Source organism: Chelonia mydas, chromosome 3, assembly GCF_015237465.2.
Source record: "Chelonia mydas isolate rCheMyd1 chromosome 3, rCheMyd1.pri.v2, whole genome shotgun sequence".
NCBI lineage: Eukaryota > Metazoa > Chordata > Testudines > Cheloniidae > Chelonia > Chelonia mydas.
Genome location: NC_057851.1, coordinates 48,383,134 through 48,404,425, shown reverse-complemented (window position 1 = coordinate 48,404,425; position 21,292 = coordinate 48,383,134).

Below are 21,292 nucleotides of genomic sequence, written 5' to 3'. Positions count from 1 at the left end.
AGCAGGTGCTAGAAACTGAGAGGGAGAAAGAGGAGAAGGAAGCAGCTGCACACGAACAAGCCATGGACAGGGATGCTGGAACAATTTTTATAGTGGGGATGCTGAGAGCCATTGGACCAAACTGTAAACCCTGAATATAATAGAAACCACTTCAAGCCAGGGGGTGCAGCAGCACCCCCTGCACCCCTAGTTCCAGCACCTATGGCCATGGAGATGAAAGAGAAGGAAACTCAAGAAAAAAGAGAGGAAAAGGATGCATACCCATACCATAATGAACAGGCAGGGGCTGATCCCACAGGCAAAGGCAGATTAGGGGTTTGTGGGGCTCTGGGCCACAGCAAGTGGGGGCCCCTCCCCACCCCTTCCACCTGCAGTCCCCCGGCCCCTCCCAGCGCTCCTGCCAGGGAAATGGGATCAGGGCAAGGAGCTTCCCCTTCCCCACCCACCCGCCACTCCGGGTCCCAAACGATGGACCCTATAGCTGACAGCCACATACTGCCCCTCCTCTAACCCTGCCGTCTCCTTCCCTGGGCTGCTTCCCCGCAGCCCTAGCACCTTCTCCACCCTTGTTTCAGGACCTCAGTCTGACAGCTGTCAGCCTGGAGCTTTCTCCTACTCTGCTGACCCTGCCCTGCCCTGCTCTGTCCATAGTGCTTCAGCCTTCTAAGCAGCCAGTCCTCCTCCCTTACCCTTCACAGAGTGACTGCCTGCTCCTCTGCTCAGCAGCCCCTTCTTTAACCCCTTACCTACCAATGAGGGGCAGCTGCCCCATCACAGGCACAATTGAAGGTTTAGTGAGTATCTTAAAAGTTGGGCTGCCAGGTTGTATTCCAACAGCAGTTCTGTTGTTGATGATACTGATATTGTGTAAAGTGGAAAATATATAGTAACTTGCAGCAAAAATGAATATTGTGCTGTAATCTAAGGGGAGATTTGTGCAGACAAAAAGACAACTGTGGGGGGAGGGGACAGCCTCAGCCCTGGCTAAACAAGAGAAAGCAATTTGCTTTCAGATGTTGAAAGGGCCATGGCCAGCTCCTGCATAGCAGAGGAGAGTAGTGAGCATACAGATCTGAAGGAGGAGGAGTTATCCTCTGTGACTGGAGAGGCTGTTCAGACTGTCTGCAGCCAGGGGTTTGCAAATGAACAGAGAGCAGAACCTATGCTAGAAAGCATCCGTGGTACATCTGGGAGGGAAAATGGGGAAAGATTTTTTGAAGAGAAAGAGAGATTGTACAAGGAACTCGCAAGGGAGAAAGATAAAAGCCCTGGAAAACCTTACAAGCAATTGATTGTGCCCAGGGCTGGCACTAGAGCAAATGGTGCCCCAGGCGAGGAGCATCTTTGGTGCTCCCTCTCCATTTGTTAAACTTTTGAATACCTTACAGCACCCTGAGCCTAGCGCCCCCAAGCCTGGCACCCAGGGCAGTCCCCTTGGTCCCCTGCCCCTAAATCCAGACCTGGTCGTGTCCGACCAGCATCATGGACACTTAAGGTTGCTAGCACATGATTATCATTTTGCTGGTCATTTGGGGGCATAGAGAACCTATGATAGGTTAAAGAAGAATTTTCACTGGCTAGGGATACAGAATAATGTAAAAGACTATTGCAGATCTTGAGACTTATGTCAAAAGAGAAAGAAACTTTCAGAACCCCCCAAAAGTTCCTCTAAACCCCTTATCTGTGACATGAGACATATTTCTTAGGTTAGCAATGGACATTGTAGGCCCTATGTTACATCCTACCTAAATATGAAATAGATAGATCATTGTAATGGATTTTGGCACTAGATATCCAGAGTTAATAACTCTAACGTAAAAAGAAAAGGAGTACTTGTGGCACCTTAGAGACTAACCAATTTATTTGAGCATGAGCTTTCGTGAGCTACAGCTCACTTCATCGGATGCATCCGATGAAGTGAGCTGTAGCTCACGAAAGCTCATGCTCAAATAAACTGGTTAGTCTCTAAGGTGCCACAAGTACTCCTTTTCTTTTTGCGAATACAGACTAACACGGCTGTTACTCTGAAACTCTAACGTAGAAGCTGACCCTGTAGCAAAAGCCTGTGACACTCTGTACCTCAGGAGAATACCTGCACACCCATGTTCACCCTTATAATATGATTGTGTGGTATCCAATGCAAAGTTTGTCATGTCGTGTGTCCTTGGAAGGCTCATGATGCACTGAGCATTGTTGTTATAGTAATATTATAGGTTGTAATTTCATGTATATAATTATGAGGCTGAAAATATGTTCTCATGGCTTAAAACAAGCCCAGGCAAAACTCTCCAGGAGCAGAGGGGCCGTTCACACCTCATTAGGGCATGTATGGGACAAACCCAGCCCAGCCTCACAGGAATAAAGGACCCTGGCCTAGGCAGCAACAAAGGATCTGTTGGACTCTAGAGTGAGTCACCCCCCTTCTCTTGGTCAGTTTGGGACTACGATGAGGTAATGCTCACCTGACTCTGAAGTAGGGGGAAGCAAAACCAAGAGGGAAGAAAGAACTTGATAAAAGGGAGAGACGCTTGCCATGGTCTCTCTCTTCCACCTCCATCTACAGACACCACCACCAACTGGCTGAAGTGCTGATGACTGGGAAGAGCCTGGCTGAAGGGCAACCAGCCAGCCTGTGGTGAGAAGCATCTAAGTTTGTAAGGGCACTGAAAGTGTTAAGATCAGCTTAGAATGCATTTTGCTTTTATTTCATTTGACCAACTCTGACTTCTTGTGCTTTGACTTATAATCACTTAAAATCTATCTTTTGTAGTTAATAAATTTGTTTATTCTACCTGAAGCAGTACGTTTGGTTTGAAGCATGGCAGAGACTCCCCTAGGGATAACAATCCTGGTACATATCAATTTCTTTGTTAAATTGAAGAACTCATATAAGCTTGCAGCATCCAGTGGGCAAAACTGGACACTGCAAAACGGAGGTTCCTAGGATTGTGCCGGGGACCAGAGATATTGGCTAGTGTCATTCAGTTGCACAATTAAAGCAGTGGCTGTCCAAAAGTGCTCACTCACATAGCTGGAAGCAGCTTACATGCTAGAGGTTGTGCATGAACAGCCCGGGAGTGGGGGTTCTCACAGCAGAGCAGGGTAAGACTGGCTCCCAGAGTCGAGGATTGGAGTGACCTAGCAGATCACCGGTCCAGATAACACCAGGAGAACGTCACAGTAAGCCCTTTTCAATATTTTCAGCAGAGTGGTTTTTTCCCTAAACAGATTTGATTAAATCTTGGGTCAAATTTCATGTCCCAGCTATTCAGTGAATGGTGTAAGTTGTGTGAAGTGAAATAACTAAAATAACCCATATCACCCAGAGACAAATATTCTGGTGGAGAGGTTCAATGGGCCATTTGATCTTCTGTATGGAAGGAAAGTGTGGGCACTCTTAAATCTCATCAGAGACTCCTGGGAAAGGGACACGGAGGGGGAGTCAGTGAGTGAGTATGTACAAGCGTTCATAAAAGAGTTAAGGCAGGAGTTCTCACAACAATTTTTTTGATGGCCTCAGAGACTCATAGACTTTAAGGTCAGAAGGGACCATTATGATCATCTAGTCTGACCTCCTGCAAAATGCAGGCCACAGAATCTCACCCACCCACTCCTGTAACAAACCCATAACCTATGTCTGAGCTATTAAAGTCCTCAAATCGTGGTTTAAAGTCTTCAAAGTGCAGAGAATCCTCCAGCAAGTGACCCATGTCCCACACTGCAAAGGAAGGCGAAAAACCCCCAGGGCCTCTGCCAATCTGCCCTGGAGGAAAATGCCTTCCCAACCCCAAATATGGCGATCAGCTAAACCCTGAGCATGTGGGCAAGACTCACCAGCCAGACACCCAGGAAAGAATTCTCTGTAGTAACTAGGATCCCACTCCATCTAACATCCCATCATAGGCCATTGGGCATAGCTACTGCTAATAGTCGAAGATCAATTAATTCCCAAAATTAGGCTATCCCATCATATCATCCCTTCCATAAACTAAGCCATATATGTCTTTTGCCCCACTGCTTCCCTTGTAAGGCTGTTCCAGAACTTCACTCCTCTGATGGTTAGAAACCTTCGTCTAATTTCAAGTCTAAACTTCCTGATGGCCAGTTAATATCCATTTGTTCTTGTGTCCACATAGGTACTGAGCTTAAATAATTCTTCTCCCTCCGTGGTATTTATCCCTCTGACATATTTATACAGAGCAATCATATCTCCTCTCAGCCTTCTTTTGGTTAGGCTAAACAAGCCAAGCTCTTTGAGTATCCTTTCATAAGACAGGTTTTCCATTCCTCGGATCATCCTAGTAGCCCTTCTCTGTACCTGTTCCATTTTGAATTAATCTTTCTTAAACATGGGAGACCAGAACTGCACACAGTATTACAGATGAGGTCTCACCAGTGACTTGTATAATGGTACTAACACCTCCTTATCTCTACTGGAAATACCTTGCCTGATGCATCCCAAGACTGCATTAGCTTTTTTCATGGCCATATCACATTGGCGGCTCATAGTCGTCCTGTGATCAACCAATACTCCGAGGTCCTTCTCTTCCTCTGTTACTTCCAAGTGATGCGTCCCCAGTTTATAACAAAAATTCTTGTTATTAATCCCTAAATGCATGTCCTTGCACTTTTCACTATTAAATTTCATCCTACTGCTATTACTCCAGTTTACAAGGTCATCCAGATCTTCCTGTATGATATTTCAGTCCTTCTCTGTATTGGCAATACCTCCCACCTTTGTGTCATCCTCAAACTTTATTAGCACATTTCTGCTTTTTGTGCCAATGTCAGCAATAAAAATGATTAAATAAGATTAGTCCCAAAACTGATCCCTGAGGAACTCCACTAGTAACCTCCTTCCAGCCTGACAGTTCATCTTTCACTGTGGCCTATTGTAGTCTCCCCTTTAACCAGTTCCTTATCCAACTTTCAGTTATCATATTGATCCCTATCTTTTCAATTTAGCTAATAATTCCCCATGTGGAACCATATCAAATGCCTTACTGAAATCAAGGTAAATTAGATCCACTGCTTTTCTTTTGTCTAAAAAATCTTTTACCTTCTCAAAGAAGGAGATCAGGTTGGTTTGACACAATCTACCTTTTGTAAAACCATGTTGTATTCTGTCCCAATTACTATTGACCTCAATGTCCTTAACTACTTTCTCCTTCAAAATTTTTTCCAAGACCTTGTGTACTACAGATGTCAAACTAACAGGCCTGTAGTTACCCGGATCGCTTTTTTCCGCTTTCTTAAAAATAGGAACTATGTTAGCAATTCTCCAATCATACGGTACAACCCCTGAGTTTACAGATTCATTAAAAATTTTTGCTAATGGGCTTGCAATTTCATGTGCCAGTTCCTTTAATAGTTTTGGTTGAAGATTATCTGGGCCCCCCGATTTAGTCCCATTAAGCTGTTCAAGTTTGACTTCTACCTCAGATGGGGTAATATCTACCTCCATATCCTCATTCCCATTGGTCATCCTACCATTCTCCCTAAGCTCCTCATTAGCCTAATTAACAACTGAGGCAAAGTATTTGTTTAGATATTAGGCCATGCCTAGATTATCCATAACCTCCACTCCATCCTCAGTGTTAAGCAGTCCCACTTCTTCTTTTTTTGTTTTCTTCTTATTTATATGGGTATAGAACCTTTTACTATTGGTTTTAATTCCCTTTGCAAGGTCCAACTCTACATGGCTTTTGGCCTTTCTCACTTTATCCCTACATATTCTGACCTCAACAAGGTAGCTTTCCTTGCTAATCCCTCCCATCTTCCACTCCTTGTATACTTTCTGCTTTTTCTTAATCTCCTCTCTGAGATGCTTGCTCATCCAGCTTAGTCAATAACTCCTACCTATGAATTTTTTCCCCTTTCTTGGGATGCAGGCTTCTGATAGTTTCTGGAACTTTGTCTTGAAGTAATTCCAGGCCTCCTCTGCCTTTAGATCCACAAGTTCTTTAGTCCAATCCACTTCCCTAACTAATTTCCTTAATTTTTTAAAGTTAGCCCTTTTGAAATCAAAAACCTTACTCACAGATCTATTTTTGTTCATCCTTCCATTTAGTTTAAACTGAATTAGCTCATGATCGCTCGAACAAAGGTTGTCCCCTACAACCATTTCCTCCATGAGGTCCTCACTACTCACCAAAACCAATCTTGTCGGTTCAGCAACTACAATCCATCAGCTATGGTATCCAGGAAAATCTAAGCCCTATTATTATTACTAGCACTTGTCCTCCAGTCTAAATCTGGGAAGTTAAAGTCTCCCCTGATCACACAATTCCCACATTAGTATTTACTTAATTAAAAACATTAAAGAGGTCTCTATCCATATCCAAATTGGATCCTGGCAGTCTATAGCACACCCCAAGCACACCCCTCCCTCCACCCAGGGGAGGATCTAGTAGCTTTCTTCCACAATGTGATTTTTGCCCAGACAGACTCTGTCTTATCCATTCCATCACTTCTTATTTCTTTACAGTCTACCTCATCATTGATATACAATGCTACTCCACCACCTTTGCCTTTATTTCTGTCCTTCCTCAACAGCACATACCCTTCAATACCTGTAGTCCAGTCATGACTACTATTCCACCATGTTTCTGTTATCACTATAATATCTGGTTTCAATTCCTGCACCAGTAGCTTTAATTCCTCCATTTTGTTACCTAGGCTCCTTGCATTAGTGTACATCTTAATTTTTGCTGTTTGGCCTCACTCACATTCTTTACCCAATTAGGCACAGACATTCTACAGCCAGTATCACTTATTAGACTGGTATGTACACTACCCTTCGTCCTTATGTCCATTCTCCTACCCATGGCTGTATCCTTTCTTACTTCATTTTCTTCCCTCTGAATGTTAAAATCCACATGGAGATTACCTGAACATCTCCCAACCATCTCCCCCAGATTCCTACTTTAAAGTTCTCATGATCAGTTGTGCCATCCTCCATCCTAGAAGTCTATTTCCCTCCTTATTCAGGTGAAGTCCATCCCGAGAGAACAGTCCTCTGTCCATGAATGCTTCCCAGAGGCCATACATCCCAAAGCCCTCCTTATAGCACCAGTGTCTGAGCCATCTGTTGAGCATCATAATCTTGTCACACCTTTGTTGCCCTTCTCTAGGCAGAATACCACTGAAGATCACCTAAACCTCAATTTCCTTAAGCACCTTCCCCAGCCTGGCATAGTCTCTCTTGATACATTCCAGTGAGAATCTAGCTGTATCATTTGTTCCCACATGAAGGACGATCAGTGGATTCTTTCCCGCCCCCACTAGGATCCTCTTCAGCCTCAGGTCCACATCCCATATCTTAGCACCCGGCAGACAGCACACCCTTCTGTTCTCTGGATCAGCTCTGGTTACAGGCCTGTCTATTCTTCCCAGTAAGGAGTCCCCAGTCATGTAGACCTGCCTTTTCCTGGTGATGGTGCAATTCTCCAGTCTATCCCCTGTTCCCTCTGGCTGCAAGTCCTCTCGATTCCTATTGTCCTTTGCAATCCTCTGCAACCCATCCCGTATCCTCTTGAGGCTCCTATTTGGTATTGTTATCTCCATTGACTCTTGCCCTCTTTCTGTAGGACTAACTGCTCTTCTCTTCTTCCTTGCCCCCTCACCTTCAGTGACCACCTGCTGTGCCCCTTCTTCATTTTCCAACTCCGCAAACCTGTTCCTGAGATCTGTTTCTCCTTCACTAGCCCATCTTTTCCTCTGCCTGCTTCTCTTAGTCAGATGCTTCCACTGCCCACTTTTGTCACCCAGCAGTATCCCCTCAGAGTTCTTTGGTCCTGCTTCCATCTGCAAGTCTGAGCTTTTCCCTTCAGCCTCCTCATGTCTTTGCTCCATCATCCACTTGAACCCCCTTCTAAACTCAACCAGATTTCCTGCATCTCCAATCATCAGATCTTCTCTTTCATCAGCTCTATCAGGCGGCACTTCATGCAGACGAAACTCTTTTCAGGTACCCCCTCCAGGATCATGTATATGCTGCAGCTTCTACATCCAGTCATCTTCACTGTGTCTTCCACTGCTTGGGTCACTACCACTGCTGCCTCTGTGTCTGTCATCGCCTTCTCACCTAAGTCCTGTTAGTCTGGGAAACACAAACCAAACCAAACCACCACCACCCACAACAAAATAAACCCCCAACGAGCATGAAAACACTATCAGAACACCACACACTCCCTTCACGAGCCTGTCTGTTCCTTTGCCTGGCTCTCTTAGTCTTCCCCCCAAACTCCCCTTACAAACTCCCACTCAAACTCCCCTGTTTACAGCTCTGTTTTCTGGCTCCTGGGCCGCTGCAGCTGTCTGATAAACTCTTGGTAGTGGCTGCTCTGATAAACCCATCTCTCTGTCCTTCAGTGAGAGCCTACCCTGAGGAAGGTGGGTCTGGAACTCACCAGCCACCTGTGGGGTCCCAGGCTCCCCATGCCTCAGCTGGGTGGGAGTGGGGGAGCTGCCCAAGGGAAAGCCCCAGTGACTGAACGCTGCAGCCACCTCCATTGACAAAAGCCACCTCTGGTGCTATGCACACTGGCCCCACATGTCTCCAGAGGCACTGCCCAGAACCCCCAGGAGGCTGCACAGTGCAGGGCGCTGATCCCTGGTGTTGGCACCAGTGAAAACACCAAGGTGGTGCATATTGCTGCCCTTGGGAACAGCTGTTCAGGACCAACAGCTGGGCGCTGCAGGGAGTGGCCACTGCTTTGTCCCCCTCTAGTCTCTGCCCAAGCTTTGGAGGCTGTCATGGCCACACAAAAAATCCACTGGTGGCCTCATTTGAGAAACACTGAGTTAAGGGAAATGATGAAGGTGATTCAAACTAACCTCCCTCATAGCCAAACTAACCAAAAGGTGTGGCATGATACACATGCTTGTAAATGCTCTTTTGAAGTAAGGGACTTGGAGTTGGTGGTTATCCTCAGTGGCCTGTGTGAACCCCAAAATATCACACAAGTATTAGAGCATTGGTGTGGGCCTAATGATTGGTGTCAAATTTAGGTATTATTCAGCAAATAATCGAATGTAATAGGTAGCAAGTGAGACTGATGCAGTACTTTGTTACCTGTCTTTTTGAGAATGAAATAGTCTCAAAGGGAGATTTCATGTTTGTCTTTGAAGGAACAATGCTGCCTTGGTGTAGCTTTCAAAGCTTCCTGCGAATATTTTTCTAATGAAAGCTTTATAAATGCGTGTCCCCTGAACTGTAGGGCTGTTTTTACTAACCATGTTGGTGCACAAAATGGTTGAAAGTGAATAAGCTACAGCTTGCTGGGTCTGAGGCTAAGCAAGCAGAACCTAGTGAGGTGAAATCCATTTAATTATAATGTGTTAATATCACAACAATCTTTGTGAAGTGGCAGTTTTGTACTGTGATATATTCATTTTAAATGTGTTTTCCAAATGAATAAATAATCACACAAGTCTGTAGCTCAGTTCTAAGATACAGGTAACCATAGTTACTTTTGTTGCTTAGCAACACCTTTTATAAAGCTGTGAGTGTTTGTACTAGTGTCACTTTCTACATGAGGGGCCAAATTCAGCTTTAAGTTACACCACTGTAAAGCCAGAATAACTCCATTGTCTTCAACAGGGGTCTTTTGAGGTATGCCTGGTTTCTCAGCAGAGAGGTAGAAGAGCTATTAACAAACCCTGGGCCAGATCTTCCTCAGCTTCATTGAAATCAAAATGAGTGATGCTAATTTACACTGTAGTAGGCTATAGCCATATATATATTTTAAACACATACTTACATAAAGGCTGAGATTGAGATCCATATCAATGTAAGTCTGGAGTAAGGTTATTGCACTAGGGTAATTGAGAATAGAACTTGGCCCTTAAGGTACTTTTTGAAGCACAAATATCATTCAAGTCAACACAAAAGGAAAAAAAATTCTACATCTCCATTGACTTCAAAGATCTACTCCTGATTTATTCTGCTGTACAATGAGATATAGTATAGGATCTATTGTTTAAAATTAGGGTGGGGGAAGGTCAGTTTTCAGGTTGGCATAATGAATATGTTGACTACAAAAGGACAATTCATGTGAATATGGGCTTTAGGATCAGGCCCATCCTTTAGTATCTACTGAGGAGTGGAAAATTGTGGAGTTGCATTAAATCAGAAGTTAAAGCAGAATAGGGTGTAAATCAGTAACTGGTTGCTGACAGAGGTCACAGAAAGAAGCCCAAAATGTAAAGGGAGAAAGCAAGTAAATTTACAGGGGGAAGGAGACAGGGAAAAGGGCATGTTGGAATTCTGCTATTTTATCTTTGCTTTGAATATTAACTAAAACATGTTACTTCTGTTTTCTTGATACATTGTATTTAGAGATGTCTTTTAAGATACCCAGAATCTTAACTTGGGTGCAAACTAATTTTAAAAAAATTTTTTTTGGACCAGTCCTGAAAGGGCTTCTGCTTCAGGCCCAAATACAGCGGCTTCACAACCAGCACAAATTCACCAAGACCAAGTCTTGCTTTGTAGGGAGTAGCAGGCCAAATAACACCAGGCAATAGGAACAAACAACAGGAGTCAGTTTCATTGCTCACAGTTCTAAGCCTGCCTTTCCAGGCAGCACTCTGCCAAAAAGAAGCTCTATTTTTTGGTTTCCTCTCAGGGTCACACTATCCACTGCTTTTCTGGCTTTCTCCTGGCTATTTCAACTGCTTTCTGCTTCTGACATGTAGAGACATACACAGCTGCAATCCAATCAGTGCCTGGCTCTGTGGTTGTAATCTGTTTTCCCTTATTTCTCCCTCTGTTAGAGCTTACTTGGGCTTTTCATAAGGCTAGTGCTTTGGGTCATGGCTTCTATTATTTCAACTAACTTAGTCCATAAAGGACCTTAATTGCTTTTTCCATTTAGCCAGAAGAATGGCAGCTAGCAGTCCCCTCAGCTTCAATAAGGTCTGCGATTGCCCATAGATCAAATCCTTGGCTACCAAGGATAACCTCCATAACAGTCCTTTTACTAGGGCTTTCTTTCTTTTTTCTGGAGTTTGGCTCTTATTGTTCAGTATTAACAATACAGGCCAGGATTCTGCCATGGGCGCGTTCAGTCACACATGGGAAAGAAGGTGTGGGCTGGGGGCATGTTGTGGGCAGAAATTCCAGGAGGAATTCTGGCACCAGCCAGAACTCCTTCTGGTGGCTTCTACAGAGCATGCGGTGGGGGTGGGGTTTGAAAGGTGCAGCATGCAATCAATTCTGCATGCAGGTGATGGTGATGTTGGTGAGGATATGGCCCTCATTCTTCTACCTTTTCCCAACTCCTTTTGGACAGGTATCAACCACAGAGGAATTAAACAAGTGCAGGGACCATTCTCCCCTATGAGATTCTGATGCTCCTATGCAGTGAAAGGCAGAAATATCAACTTGTGCCCTTCTACTTTGTGCTCCCATAGAGGGTCTTCCCAGAAGTTGCCCCAATAGTAAATGATCTTCTTCATTACTTCTCACTCATTTCTAGACACTATTTAGAGATCTATCGTCTTCTTTCCATACCTTCTCTCTTTCAGCCCTCTTTCCTCTCCTGTTTTTTTATTTTCCATATTCAATAATTGCACCTTACAACTACTTCCTAATATCCACCCCTATGCTGCTTGTCTGTCCTGTGTTTGTCTGTCTGTCCTCATCACTGACCAGCTGTATTTTTTGCCTCCCAGATTCTTCCTGGTAAAAGGCTTCATGGTTGAATATCATTTAATTTTTGTGTGTATATTTCAGATAAGACTTCCCCCTGCCCCATTTGCTGCCCACATAATGATGCAACTCCTCTCTGTTTAGTTCCCAGATAGGTATTGCTGCAATACCTTAATAAAATGATATTGGACTCTGCTTACAAAAGAGTGCTTCTACAGTATCTTAATGCTTTCACAGGAAACTTAACAGCTTGCAGAGCAATAAGTGGTAAATGTTTAGTACAACATTATGCCAGCTTGAGGACAAACTGTTCCTTTTAGGAATGTTTTCAGCGTTAAATTAGAGGAAAATCGCTTTGCAGAATGTGAATTCTTGGAGGCGGTGGGAGTGATTGCCACTTAGTTGCATTGCCAGCATCTCTAATTCTGAAGCATCTCCCAAGGTTTTTTTAGATCAAATGTTACATACATTCAGTGGCAGAAAATGATAATTTATGTAATTAACTGGCTCACGGAAGTGAGGATTCCATTTGTGTATATGAGGCAGTAAATCTCCTTCCATACCTGAAACTGCAGACATTATTCCACCTCCTCATCTAGATGCCAAGATGATACTGGGGAGGGAGACAGAGGGGTAAAGGCAGTTGACATGCATGAGCAAAGACTAACTGCAAAGCTGAAAACACCATAAAGCAGTGAGAGAGGAAGGGTAACTTAAACAGTGGCTATTCAGCTGTGAAATACATGCTATGACATACCATAGTGCATATCACCTGAGGATTGTGGACATTAGTGAATTAACAATCAATTTAACAAAACAAAAACAAAGGAATTGGATTTAGTGCACTTCTGTTCATTCCCTCAGGTTGCAAAAATGTGATTATTAGCAATTGAAAATGTCTTGATCAGTGATTTTCTAGATCATTGTTTCTTAATCCAAGAATCAAAAATTGGGCTGGTTTCCTGTCATGGCAAGAGACCATGGTTAGTTTTGGGTTCTGGGATAGTGGATGCTGGATGAATGCTGGTGGGGTTTACTTGGTAGAAGATCCTGGAACACTTGGTGAATGGTGCTGAATGATTATTTGAACTATAAGGTTTGCTGGGGTCAGGGGATTTTAGGGGATTTTCATCATTGTGATGGGTCATATCACAGAAACCCCTTTGGGACTGCTACCTGATGTTCTGAGACTACCTCTGAGCCTGTTTTCCCTGCCAGCGTGGGACTTCAGTGCCCTGCCTGGTTGTGCCAGACATGCTAGCCTGCTACAAACACAGACCTAGGTCTGAATCACATCCCCCAAAAGCTGCAGGCTTAACTGAAAACAGCTTAAGAAGTGCTCCTATCTCCAACACCCAGATGTCCAGTTCCCAATGGGGTCCAAACCCCAAATAAATCTGTTTTACCCTGTATAAAGCTTATACAGGGTAAACTCATAAATTGTTCATCCTCTATAACATTGATAGAGAGATATGCACAGCTGTTTGCCCCCCCCCCCCAGGTATTAATACATACTCTGGGTCAATTACTAAGTAAAAAGTGATTTTATTAAATACAAAAAGTAGGTTTTAAGTGGTTCCAAGTAATAACAGACAGAACAAAGTGAATTACCAAGCAAAATAAAATAAAACACGCAAGTCTAAGCCTAATACAGTAAAAACTAGATGCAGGTAAATCTCACCCTTCAGAGATGTTCCAATAAGCTTCTTTGACAGCCTAGCCTCATTCTAGTCTGGGCCCAATCCTTTCCCCTGGTACAGTCCTTGTTCCAGCTCAGGTGGTAGCTTGGGGATTTCTCATTACTGCAGCCCCCTTTGTTCTGTTCCACCCCTCCACCCCCTTATATAGCTTTTGTACAAGGAGGGAATCCTTTGTCCCTTTCTGGGTTCCCACCCCTCCTTCTAAATGGAAAAGCACCAGGTTAAAGATGGATTCCAGTTCAGATGTCATGATCACATGTCACTGTAAGACTTCATTAACCACTTGCCAGCACACAGGTAAACAGGAAGACTTACAAGTAGACAGATCCATCTACAACCAATTGTCCTGCTTAATGGCAGCCATCAAGATTCCAAGCCACCATTAATGGCCCATACTTTGCATAATTACAATAGGACCTCAGAGTTATATTTAATATTTCTAGTTTCAGATTCAAGAATGATACATTTATACAAATAAGATGAACATGATTATAAGCTTTGTAATGATACCTTAAAAGAGACTTTTTGCATGAATACTTTTTGTATTCCAGTTACATTATAGGCATGCTCATTAGCATATTTTCATAAAATCATATAGAGTGCAACGTCACAATCATCCAATAGGTGTGTTTTTAGTGTGGTCCTGCAAGGATTGGTTCTTGGCACTATACTATTTAACATTTTTATCAATGACCCGGAACAAAACATAAAATCATCACTGATGAAGTTTGCAGATGGTACAACAATTGGGGGAATGCTGAATAATGAAGAGGACAGGTTTCTGATACAGAGTGGTCTTGGTTGCTTGGTAAGCAGAGCACAAGCAAACAATATGAGTTTTACTATGACTAAATGTAAAGGTATACATCTAGGAAAAAAAGAATATAAGCCATCCTTACTGGGAAGCAGTGACTCTTGAAAAAAAATTGGGGATCATGATGGATAATCAGAAGATCATGAGATCCCAGTACAATGCTGTAGCCAAAAGGACAAATGTGGTTCTTGGGTGCATAAGCAGGGGACTCTCAAGCAGCAGTAGCCAGGTCATTTTACCTCTGCATTTGGCACTGATGCAACCACAGCTAGAATATTGTGTCCTATTCTGGTGTGTGATGTTCAAGAAGATGTTAATAAATTGGGCCTGGTCTACAGTACACAGTTAGATCAATGCAAGGCAGCTTACAGCGACCTAGTTATGCATGTGTCTACCCTTAAATTGGTCTCCTGCTGCTGTAAGCACCCGGTTATGCCGACATAGTAACACCACCCCACTGAGCGTCATAGAGCCATGATCAATGTAGTTTGGATGAAGCAGTGCAAGGGTAGACATTGAGTTACTTATGTTGATCTTAACTGACCTCCAGCAGCTGTCCCACAATGCTCCACACTGACCACTCTAGTCACCATTGTGAATTCCACTGCCCAGGGGTCACAGAGACCTTCCTCCCATTTAAAGTCCTACAATTTTTTGAAATATATTTTCCTGTTTTCCTGACTTGGTGAGCACCCCTAGCAGCTCTCCACTGTTGAATGCAACTGGCCAGCTGACAATGCCAGTTACATCCTCCAGACGTGCTCCTGCCTGGAATAGATAGGCGATATTGGATCTCCTCGGCCTGTGGGGAGAAGAGGGTGTGTAGACACAGCTCTGAACCAGCCGTAGAAACATTGAACTCTCTGAGCAGATTGCTCAGGGTTGCAGGAGAAGGGCTACAAGAGGGACAAGCTGCAGTGACATGTGAAAATGAAGGAAATGCAGCAGGCATACCAGAAGGCCAGGGAGGCCAACAATTCATCCGGTGCAGAGGTGCAGACCTGCTGCTTTTACAAGAAGCGGCATGCTATACTTGGTGGAGATCCCCAGCACTGTAGATATCTCCAAGGAGTCCAAGTCACAGGCCACTGCTGTGAACAGTGAGGAGGAGGAGGAGATGATGGAGGAGGAAGAGAGGAAGGAGGAGGATTATGGAGGACAGGTGACAGGGGATCTAGCTGCACAGTGAGCCAGGGCCTGTTTTTGTCTCTACTTCAGTCCAGCCAGTTGACCATCAGCGAGTCCAATGCAGAGGAAGGAACCTCAGATAAATTTGTAGATAAATTTTCAATTACAGGGATGACACCCCCCAAAGTAGCAGGACACATCTTTTGTTTTCAGCAATTTCCCTGTGCTAAAAGAGGTAGGTGTACAACCAAGAGAGGCAGAATTGCTATCTGCTTTTCATTCCTCTCTAGAGATAGGTGCCAGCAGAGGGGCATGAGGAGCAGTGTGTTTATATACACAGGGATGTCCTTTGAATCCTCCTGAGAGATGTCGATGAAACTTTCATGGAGGTTCTCTGCAATTCTCTGCCAAAGTTTCTAGGGAGGGCTTCTTTATTTCTTACTCCATGGTAGGACACTTTCCCAAGCCATTCAATTATAACTTCAGCAGGTACCATTGCAGTACACAGGTTAGCAGCGTACGAGCCTGGCTGGCTTCAACAACCAGCAACAGCTGAGTGCTCTCTCTCTCTGCCTTCGTTATGCTCAGGAGTGAGATATCAGCTAAAATCACCACCGCCTGTGAAAGATGCTGCCAGTATTTAGTGACATTGCCCTATACTATCAAAATTGAGCAATTCCCTCCTCATTTTCCCAACCCCCTCCCGCCCCCGCCGGGTCAGACTCACCATGGCTGGTGCTGTGGTTGGTGTTGTGCACAAGCAAGCCCACACAGAAATGAGAATGTAGTGCTTAAGGCCAGGTTTACACTAGAACTTATGTTGGCAAACCTTTTGGTGCTCAGGGGTGTGAAACGAACACCCTTCCCAAAGCGACGTAAGTTTTGCCAGAATAAGCGTTCCTGTGCACAGCGCTATGTCAGTGCTAGACGCTCGCCTGAAGACATAGCTACTGCCTTGTTGAGCTGGTTTTATTATGTCGACAGGAGAGCTCTCTATGTTGGCATAATGTGGCTACATGAGCGCTCTTACAGCGGCACAGTCTTATCGGTACAGCTGTGCCACTGCAAGCTTGTAAGGGTAGACATGGCCTAATACTTTAGGCGACCCAGGGAAGTGAGTTCTTAAGTTTTACTTTCTGTAGTGAACACACTCACAATGATGCCTTTGTGTGTTTTATCCTCAGCTGCTGCCATTACGGCCTTCAGGATCTCCCCCTCCACACCTGCAGAATGCATGAGGACTATAAAGAAGAGGATGACATATCAGTGAAATCCTGCAAGTCTGTGCTGCATCAGACCATAAACACTTGGCCTGGAGGATGAACATGGCGGACAGTCTGGAGAAGGAAAGAGTACAGAGGAGAAAGACTCAGGAGTCCCAGCAGGAAAAGGAGAGTGAGATGCACCAGGACATAATGGGGCTTCTCAGGGTGTGTCTATACAGCAATGTAAGCCTACGGTTAGTGGGACTTGAGTCAACAGACCCGTGTCAGGGAACCCTGGGTCTTGAGCATCTCCACATTGCATTTTAACCCTAGGTTAAAAATTTTTTAATTCATGCTCGAACCTAGGGCTCTGGCATCCACACTGCAGTGCACAAACCCGAGCCAAGTCCTCCCCCTCACAATGTTAACACTCTAACCCTATGAACATGGTGCATTGTGGTAAAACTCTACTGCCCTCCTGGTTCCTAACTGTGATGACTCTATTGATGGAACTCAGGTGCCCATAAGGACCATATGAGTACATAAACTGCATAATTGGCTCCTTTGGTGGCTGTCTCAGTAAAATGACTGTAGTTTGAGAAGGCTTTATACTGAACTATTATCTAATCTGAGAACTGGGCTCTCTACCTCTAGACTGAGTCTCGTTCATATTGTTACCCAGGGTCCTTTCAACCCAATGCTCTTGGTAACTTCACTCTATCGGAGGTGGTGTCAGGAAATAAATCAGTGGAGACACAGCTGTCCAACCGATAGATGTTTGGCACAAACAGTACAATACAAGAGTGCTCTCACTTAAAGCTATATTTTATTTAGTCTCAAGCACTTATACACGTTCACAACAGGTTAGTAAAACATCCCCAATCCCCAGTAATTACCAAAGTTTGGTGTGACTTTCGAGTAGTACAGAGGGATTGGCCCATCTTTCAGCAGCTGTTGGGGGCCCTAAACTGAGTCCGAAGACTCCACACCTCTCCCCTTTTATTTATGTTAGTAGACAATGACACATCAATCAAAAAACTTGTTAGGCAAGCAGTTTCAAAAGCTAAGCAAGAGGTTTCCTCAGATTACTAATTAGCTAGATTTGTTCCTGCAGGGTCTGCGTGTCTTGAGGCTCTCACAGATCCCAGAAGGCAAATATAGATAAGCTTCTTGCTTTCCTCTTAACACACAGACCCCAGCACGTCCAACAGAGATTTTATCAGGGAGCGGTACAGAGTCAGGCAAAGGCTGAGCAAAAGGTTTAGTCTTCCCGGGTTAGAGATACTAAGGCTGCACAGGCCTGCAAAAAGGCCTACTAGTTTTGGCTTGCTGTTAGCAACAAGTATGATAATCAATATTACCTATCGGTTGTGGTCCCTGGTCTTTTACTGGTCCATCAAAATCTCCCTGTACAACATCGGCAGGAAAATCCCCATGGGCACCTGTTATGAGGATAATCAGGACATCAGTCTCCAGGGCTGTCAAACTATTAAAATAAAACTTTGCAATTCTTCATTTTTAAAATGGGACGTTCAATGAAATTTTTAAAATGGGACGTTCAATTTTTGTTTGGTTGGTTTTTCATTTGTTTTTGTTTGTTTTGAAGTTTGACATAAAATGTAGATTTCAGAGGAAAAACACACACTCCCCAACCTGGCTGCTGCTGGCTGCACAGCGATGAAGTGCACCCCCAGGGTATGGGGTGCAGTGTGCTTCAGCACACCAATGGGGATCCCATATCCCTGCCCCCACTGCACCCTGGGAGGCTGTGGGGAAGTTTTGGGGCTGGGTTCCGCTCGCCACCTTGACAGTGCAGGGCCAGATTAACCTTTTGTGTGCCCAGTGCCAAACATATTTCCGGGCCCCCTGGGGGCAATGGAGCATGGTGCAGGGAGGTCGGTCCCTGGAATGAGGGGCCCGCCAGGGGCATTGGGGCATGGCATGGCGGGGGCGGCCTGCTCTGCCCAGCCCAGTGCAAGGGCACTGTACACAAACTGGCAGTTGCCAGACGCACACTGGCCCACCCAGCCCTGTGCTGCCAGCATGCCTCTTCCCTTCGGGGCTGGGCCCATGCTGTGCCACACAGCCCCTGACTTCTTATGCCCAGCACCCCCCGGAACTGCTATATCCAGCAGCCCCCCCCCCCACAGACCCTCCACCACAAATGCACAGTGCCCTGCACCCCCCTTCCCAGCATCCCCCCTCATAGCCTGACCACTACTGCCCAATGCACTTCCCCACAGCCCCACCACAACTACACAGCACCCCACTCAGACCCTCCCACTGCCCAGCATCCCAACACACAGCCCTCCCTCACCTTCCCCTAACAGACCCCCCACGGTTTAGCACCCAAAACTCACAAACCTCCCCCACTGCCCAGCAGCCCCCACCGCCTCACAGGCCAGCACTCCACAAACCCCCCAGAGACCCACTCCCTCACAACCTGCCCTGCAGCCACACTCACTGGCCCTGCTGGGAAGTGACTGCATTTGCCAAGCTGAACTGGCAGTGCGGCTGGTGCCGGTACAGTGCCAGGGTGGGGAATCACTCTGGCGTCTCGGGAGTGGCACGATCAGCCAGGCCAGGGTCTGCCTCGCCTCGGCCGGGCTCCCTCAAGACTCACTTGCCTGGAGGTATGGTGACCATACGTCCCATTTTGGCTGGGGCAGTTCCATTTTTAAGCTCTGTCCCAGCTGTCACGACTTTTTTTGACAAAAACGGGCATTTGTCCCGTTTGCTAATCAGTTGGCAAGAGCAAATGAACAAATGCTCAGTTTACCAAAAAGACCGGGTGCAGCCCCCATAATGGGACATGGAGGAATGTGTGTGTGGGGGGTGGCAACGTGAGGAGTCAGGCAGCGGGCTTGGGGCATCAGCCCCAGCCCCAGGAGGAATGGAGCTCAGTGGGGGGAGGTTGTGCCCAGCCCCAGCCCCTGGCATCAGTGCAGGGAGCTCAGGGGTGGTGGGGTGGGGATGTCAACCTATATAAGAAAAAGACCCCCAAATTGGAACTGTCCCTATAAAATCAGGACATCTGGTCACCCTAGCTTTGCTCCTTGTTGTGGGCAAGCTCTGCACAGTAATGAAGAGGAGCCAGAACCAGAGCTTCCATCAGAGGAGCAGGAACAGGGAGTGTGCTCAGCCAGGTAGTAATAGCTCTTCTGGTTGCTGTGGTGTGTAGCCAATGATTTTAGTTTATTTATCCATTTATTGTGTGATGTTATGATTAAACAATATGTTATATTACATCTATTCATTGTATGTTAATTAGAGTTAATGTGTAGGATTATAAAAGTATAAGATTGAGCAGTATTTAAAGGAACCAAGTGTTAGACATGAGTAAGACAATTTGAAAGGCAAGAACCTGTAGGTTGAGGCCTGAAGAGGGTAGGCTGGGTCCCTCAGGATCAGTACCAGCATTTCAACTTTCCAAATGGTAATCTGCCGGTCAGGAAAGAAAGTCCCTGCTTGTAGTTTTCTAAACATCCCTATATTTTTAAAGATGCGAGTGTCATGAACCTTCCCTGACCAGCCCACACTGATGACAGTGAACCATCCCCAGTGATCACCAGTGCTTGCATAACTATAGAAAAGTAACCCTTTCTGTTGATGTACTCTGTGGCAAGGTGTTCTGGGGCCAAAATAGGGATATGCATGCAGTCTATCGCTCCACTACAGTTTGGGAACGTCATTCCTGCAAACCCAACCACTCACTATTTCCTGCACATTGCTCAGAGTCACAGTCCTGTGTGGCAGGCAATGATTACTGGTCCAGCACAGTAGCCTCCATGGTGGATTTCCCAATTCCAGATTGATTTCTGACTGACTGGCAGCAATCTGGTGTTGCAGATTTCCACACTGCCACTTGCTTTTCCATTGTCAGTGTAGCTCTCATTTTGGTGTCCCCACGCTCGAGGACCGGGGCAAGCTCAGTGCACAAATCCAGGGATGTGGCCTTGTGCATCTGAAAGTTCTGCAGCTACTGCTACACTCAGTGCTTGTTTCTCAGACCCAGAACTGAGAAACTCCGCCGTCTGCAGCTGCTCTGTAAATGCCACCAGCAACTTTGAATTGGTTCTCGCTATGTCCCACAGCAATCTGTCCTCCAAGGAATCATGTTCCCCACTCATTTGGTTCTTCTTGCAGCTCTGCAAATACTCCAGGATCATGCGTCCTGTGCTTGCAATGCTCATGAGAATAACGAATAGCTGTGCAGGCTCCATGATTCTGTTAGAGATGGCAGACAGTGAGGAGGGCTGCATGGGTTTGTGGGATTTTGCCAAAAGGGTGCAAAAATTATGGGATACAGATAACATTATGGGATGGAGATAGTTGCAAACTGGGAAGTTGACCCCCATGCTTCCAGTCACCCTTGCATGACTCATTTTTGCCCCCTCATGCGAGCCAAGGTGCATATGCATAAGAACAGTTTATGGACTGCAAAGTCCACATACAGCATCTTGAGACCCAAGCTGGAAGAGCAGAGAAACATGGAATTATCTATAGGATTGCATATGAGATAATTGTAGAGTGGGACCACCTCAGAATCAGCTAGTCTTGTGATGAGAGGGTACTAAGAAGAAATAGAGTGAAATATTCCCTTGAATGAGACCCACCATTTAATAGAGATAAAGACGGTGATCATCACTCTTGTAACAAGAAGGTACAGATGGGAGGCTGTGTTGCATCCTGTGGAAAATTTTGATTTTGCAGAAACTGCATTTTTCATGAAAAAGTCATTTTGATGGAAAATTCCCAACCAGATTTTCTGACTACGTGGTGACTGACA